Source organism: Oncorhynchus gorbuscha, linkage group LG09 (genome assembly GCF_021184085.1).
Source record: "Oncorhynchus gorbuscha isolate QuinsamMale2020 ecotype Even-year linkage group LG09, OgorEven_v1.0, whole genome shotgun sequence".
NCBI classification, from domain to species: domain Eukaryota; kingdom Metazoa; phylum Chordata; class Actinopteri; order Salmoniformes; family Salmonidae; genus Oncorhynchus; species Oncorhynchus gorbuscha.
In genome coordinates, this window is record NC_060181.1 from 96,410,151 (window position 1) to 96,416,143 (window position 5,993).

General features: G+C 46.3%; 1 protein-coding gene across 1 annotated transcript in view; it reads left to right on the plus strand.

Annotated features, from left to right (window-relative positions):
• The first annotated feature begins 1,273 nt into the window (after window positions 1–1,273).
• tmem198a (transmembrane protein 198a) overlaps window positions 1,274–5,993 on the plus strand; it is a 50,877-nt gene continuing 46,157 nt past the window's right edge. Inside the window, 1 exon segment of the mRNA XM_046361221.1 lies at window positions 1,274–1,634. The gene's annotated coding sequence lies outside the window, so the exon portion shown is untranslated.

The following is a 5,993-nucleotide window of genomic DNA, read 5'->3' on the forward strand; positions in this document are numbered from 1 at the left end:
AGTCCTGTCGACTAAAAAAGTCCTGTCTGGACTAAAGACTTGACTGTAAAAAGTCCTGTCTGGACTAAAGACTTGACTGAAAAAGGTCCTGTCTGGACTAAAGACTTGACTGTAAAAAGTCCTGTCTGGACTAAAGACTTGACTGTAAAAAGTCCTGTCTGGACTAAAGACTTGACTGTAAAAGGTCCTGTCTGGACTAAAGACTTGACTGTAAAAAGTCCTGTCTGGACTAAAGACTTGACTGTAAAAAGTCCTGTCTGGACTAAAGACTTGACTGTAAAAGGTCCTGTCTGGACTAAAGACTTGACTGTAAAAAGTCCTGTCTGGACTAAAGACTTGACTGTAAAAAAGTCCTGTCTGGACTAATGACTTGACGGTAGCTAAAGACAAAGGCCGAGGTTAGTGGTCAATGCATCAAACATACATACTGTATGTAGTTTATTATGTGGGCTGGTCCGGCGCTGTCCATGGTGCTGAATCACTGTCAGTCTACTACAGCCTCGGTAGCTGTCCATGGTGCTGAATCACTGTCAGTCTACTACAGCCTCGGTAGCTGTCCATGGTGCTGAATCACTCTCAGTCTACTACAGCCTCGGTACCTGTCCATGGTGCTGAATCACTCTCAGTCTACTACAGCCTCAGTACCTGCCCATGGTGCTGAATCACTCTGAGTCTACTTCAGCCTTGGTACCTGTCCATGGTGCTGAATCACTGTCAGTCTACGACACCCTCGATACCTGTCCATGGTGCTGAATCACTGTCAGTCTACTACAGCCTCGGTACCTGTGGTGGTGTTGAGTCACTGTCAGTCTACTACAGCCTCGGTACCTGTCCATGGTGCTGATTCACTGTCAGTCTACTACAGCCTCGGTACCTGTGGTGGTTCTGAATGGTTAGTATTCTGTGTGTGAATGTTGTGGACCACAGATAACACACAGGGGAACAGTTTTCCCCAGATGTTTCTCCTAAATGTAAAGCATGTACATTACAAGCAGCATGATCCTTTCAGATGATCTGATCTAAATATTTATTTGTACTGTATTCTATTTTCTTATATTTATTTAATTTCTCCGACAGTAAATAAAGCCAAGAACAGAACATGACTTCGCCACGTCTCGAGTAGCGCACTTTCCATCCATCGATATTCTCTCTTCTGTAGCCTACAACCCCGTGTTCCTGCGCATGATGGTCTCATCCAAGGCTAACTGGAGCTACCCGATGCGAGCAGAGGAGGCTTATTAGAAACAAAGAAACCACCGAGTCGGATTGGGGGAAGAACAAGAGACGAGACATCTCAAACCAAAAGATGGACAGCAATCTATGACAACAGTTTTAATTAAAAACAGGCTTGATTTGATATTTTATTAACCAAAGGTGGTCCATTATTTAGATTTGAATATTACAGAGGCTGGAGCTTTGAGAAGTTGTTCTGTATTCCGGATGGATTGGTGGACGGGGGCAGTGTCTCTGTCAAGCCGTGGTTCTGGGTTCCTCTGTAGCGTTTTGTGCCAGACATTGACTGGGACAGGGTTGACGCGCATGACTGTCTTGGATGCAGTGAACTGACACCGCGGAGGATTCAATGGACTCTGGCTGGGAATAGTTTATGCTCTATATGTTGGGTCAGTAAGGAGGTGAGTGAAGCAGGTGCAACTTTCTTTGTTCTTCAATTATACCCGCCGGTTGTTGAATGCATTTTGAACATTACTGTAGCCCGCCTTTCTGATAGAGGAACGCTCGATGACAAGACACAATGGAGACAACTGAAATACAGTAAGATAATAAATGAATTCGTTGGGAAAATGTCACATTATCACGAAGAAAAAAAAACAGGTTTTGTAAATGAGCCATTGTTTTTGTCATTTTGTTTGTTTCACTAATGTTCCAACTAACGGTTGTTAGCATATGTCTCAACACATTTAATTGTCTCCATATCCATTGTTCTACTATCCCCACCAAACACAAGTATTATCGCTGCGGTTATTTATAAACATTGGTATTTTATTAGATATTAGGGTGTATAATTACGCGCCACAGCATGTAATCGATTCCCCGCGTGACCGCTGTGATGCCCGGCGAACTCCTGGCAGAAAGTCACGTGTGTGATTTGAGGACCGGGTCCATCACAATCTGTTTTGACAATTGAGCACATTAAGCACATTGAGCAGATTGAGCACATTGAGCACATTGAGCAGATTGAGCACATTGAGCAGATTGAGCACATTGAGCACATTGAGCAGATTGAGCACATTGAGCACATTGAGCACATTGAGCACATTGAGCACATTGAGCACATTAAGCACATTGAGCAGATTGAGCACATTAAGCACATTGAGCACATTGAGCACATTGAGCACATTGAGCACATTGAGCACATTGAGCACATTGAGCACATTGAGCACATTGTCCATATATAATATAAATAATGACCTATATCCGGCAGAAACGTAGCAGACGGCTTTTAACGGCTTAATATATATATATATATACCGTTTTGTTTTTGCATCCACCTATATAAATAAAATGTAAATCAAAAAGACCATAAGGTTGGCCTATGCATTCAGTATAGTTGTTTTGCCTATGTATGTATGTGTGTGTGTGTGTGTGTGTGCGGGCGCGTGTGTGTATGTGTGTGTGTGTGTGTGTGTGTGTGTGTGTGTGTGTGTGTGTGTGTGTGTGTGTGTGTGTGTGTGTGTGTGTGTGTGTGTGTGTGTGTGTGTGTGTGTGTGTGTGTGTGTGTGTGTGTGTGTGTGTGTGTGTGTGTGTGTGTGTGTGTGTGTGTGTGTGTGTGTGTGTGTGTGTGTGTGTGTGTGTGTGTGTGTGTGTGTGTACATACGTGTGTGCATATGATGACTTTGGTTATGACTAGGGTCATTCGGGGTGTATGAGGTGAGATGTAGGCTCAGAGCTGGTAGTCTGAGGTTGGGGCAGTTTAGTTCAAGTTGAAGGGACAATCATGGAAAACAACAAACCTGCTGCACTGACACTTGCTTTGGTAACCAGCCGACGGATGAGTCTGGAGGAATGTAACCAGCCGACGGATGAGTCTGGAGGAATGTAACCAGCCGACGGATGAGTCTGGAGGAATGTAACCAGCCGACGGATGAGTCTGGAGGAATGTAACCAGCCGACGGATGAGTCTGGAGGAATGTAACCAGCCGACGGATGAGTCTGGAGGAATGTAACCAGCCGACGGATGAGTCTGGAGGAATGTAACCAGCCGACGGATGAGTCTGGAGGAATGTAACCAGCCGACGGATGAGTCTGGAGGAATGTAACCAGCCGATGGATGAGTCTGTGGTTGGCAGTGTCTTGGGCTGTGGTTGGCAGTGTCTTAGGCTGTGGTTGGCAGTGTCTTGGGCTCTGGTTGGAAGTGTCTTGGGCTCTGGTTGGCAGTGTCTTGGGCTGTGGTTGGCAGTGTCTTGGGCTGTGGTTGGCAGTGTCTTGGGCTGTGGTTGGCAGTGTCTTGGGCTGTGGTTGGCAGTGTCTTGGGCTGTGGTTGGCAGTGTCTTGGGCTGTTTTTGGCAGTGTCTTGGGCTGTGGTTGGCAGTGTCTTGGGCTGTAGTTGGCAGTTTCTTGGGCTGTGGTTGGCAGTGTCTTGGGCTGTGGTTGGCAGTTTCTTGGGCTGTGGTTGGCAGTGTTTTGGCTGTGGTTGGCAGTGTCTTGGGCTGTGGTTGGCAGTGTCTTGGGCTGTGGTTGGCAGTGTCTTGGGCTGTGGTTGGCAGTGTCTTAGGCTCTGGTTTGCAGTGTCCTGGGCTATGGTTGGCAGTGTCTTGGGCTGTGGTTGGCAGTGTCTTGCGCTGTGGTTGGCAGTGTCCTGGGCAGGGGTTGGCAGTGTCTTGGGCTGTGGTTGGCAGTGTCTTGGGCTGTGGTTGGCAGTGTCTTGGGCTGTGGTTGGCAGTGTCTTGGGCTGTGGTTGGCAGTGTCTTGGGCTGTGGTTGGCAGTGTGTTGGGCTGTGGTTGGCAGTGTCTTGGGCTGTAGTTGGCAGTGTCTTGGGCTGTGGTTTTTACAGACAACAACATACAGTATAACGCTACCCTTTGTTATATAATGTGGGTTGAGGATCCTGTGTTAATTGAACACGTTTTTAGTGAAAGATAAACATTTGACATTTTAAATATTCGCTGGTTTGAAGATAAAAAAAATAAGTCCCCCGTGTACTGAAGGCAGAACACGTGCATTTCTATCATTGCTTTAGACACAGCTTTAGGGATAGTGAGTGATGGATGATGAGGATGAGGAAGGGATGACTTGGGAATGTAATATGGTGTGAAATGGGGACATTGTGTTTTATGAAGGCAGTTATGTAATAATGGAAGGACAAAAGAACCCAGGCAGCAACAGCACTTCTCCTGGGGGGGGGGCTCACAATTTAATGTGTTACGCTGCAACAGGCCAAATGTTTTGATAGGCTAATACATTATCAGAGAGGGTGAGAGAGTGAGGGGGGGAGTAAAGGAGGTGGGAGTGAGATAGAGAGAGAGAGAGAGAGAGAGAGAGAGAGAGAGAGAGAGAGAGAGAGAGAGAGAGAGAGAGAGAGAGAGGGAGAGGGAGAGGGTGAGAGAGTGAGGGGGGAGTAAAGGAGGTGGGAGTGAGATAGAGAGAGTGAGGGAGAGAGAGAGAGAGAGAGAGAGAGGGTGAGAGAGTGAAGGGGTAAGGGAGATGAAAGAGAGAGGGGGTGAGGGAGAGAGGGAGGGAGAGAGAAAGGGTGAGATAGGGAGGGAGGTAAGGGAGATGAGAGAGAGGGGTGAGTGAGAGAGAGAGAGGGGTGAGGGAGAGAGAGCAGGGGGGTGAGGGAGAGAGTGGGTGAGGGAGATGAGAGGGTAAGGGAGATGAGAGAGAAGGAGAGGGATAGAGAGTGGAGGGAGTGGGAGTCAGAGAAAATGAGACTGTGAGAGAGAGAGAGTGATGGGATAGAGAGAGTGAGAGAGAGAGAGAGAGAGAGGGGGGGGCGGGTGGAGGGACTGTGAGAGAGCGAGAGGGAGACTGTGAGAAAGGATGGCAGAGAGAGAAAGTCGATTCTAAACCTTATTAATCCACTTCACTGCTGTCCTTCCCAACAGCTACAGATTCACCAGCAGATGCTGTATAGACACCAGCTACAGCTACACCATAACAAAGCCATGCAGATGGCAGTCTTTATCCAGGGAGTTGCTACTACACAGCCAACGGAGGAGACGGGGACTCTTTTTGATTGAGGGTTTTATACACACTATAATGCATGTTTTATTTGACAGATACCTTTGAAGACACTCAAGGACACCATGTTGTTGTTTGTTCTAGAACATCATGTAGAGAGAGGGTCATGTTCTAGAACATCATGTAGGGAGAGGGTCATGTTCTAGAACATCATGTAAAGAGAGGGTCATGTTCTAGAACATCATGTAGAGAGAGGGTCATGTTCTAGAACATTATGTAGAGAGAGGGTCATGTTCTAGAACATCATGTAGAGAGAGGGTCATGTTCTAGAACATCATGTAGAGAGAGGGTCATGTTCTAGAACATCATGTAGAAAGAGAGTCATGTTCTAGAACATCATGTAAAGAGAGGGTCATGTTCTAGAACATCATGTAGAGAGAGGGTCATGTTCTAGAACATCATGTAGAGAGAGGGTCATGTTCTAGAACATCATGTAGAGAGAGGGTCATATTCTATAACATCATCTAGAGAGAGGGTCATGTTCTAGAACATCATGTAAAGAGAGGGTCATGTTCTAGAACATCATGTAAAGAGAGGGTCATGTTCTAGAACATCATGTAGAGAGAGGGTCATGTTCTATAACATCATGTAGAGAGAGGGTCATGTTCTAGAACATCATGTAGAGAGAGGGTCATGTTCTATGAACATCATGTAGAGAGAGGGTCATGTTCTAGAACATCATGTAGAGAGAGGGTCATGTTCTATAACATCATGTAGAGAGCAGGTCATGTTCTAGAACATCATGTAGAGAGAGGGTCATGTTCTAGAACATCATGTAGAGAGAGGGTCATGT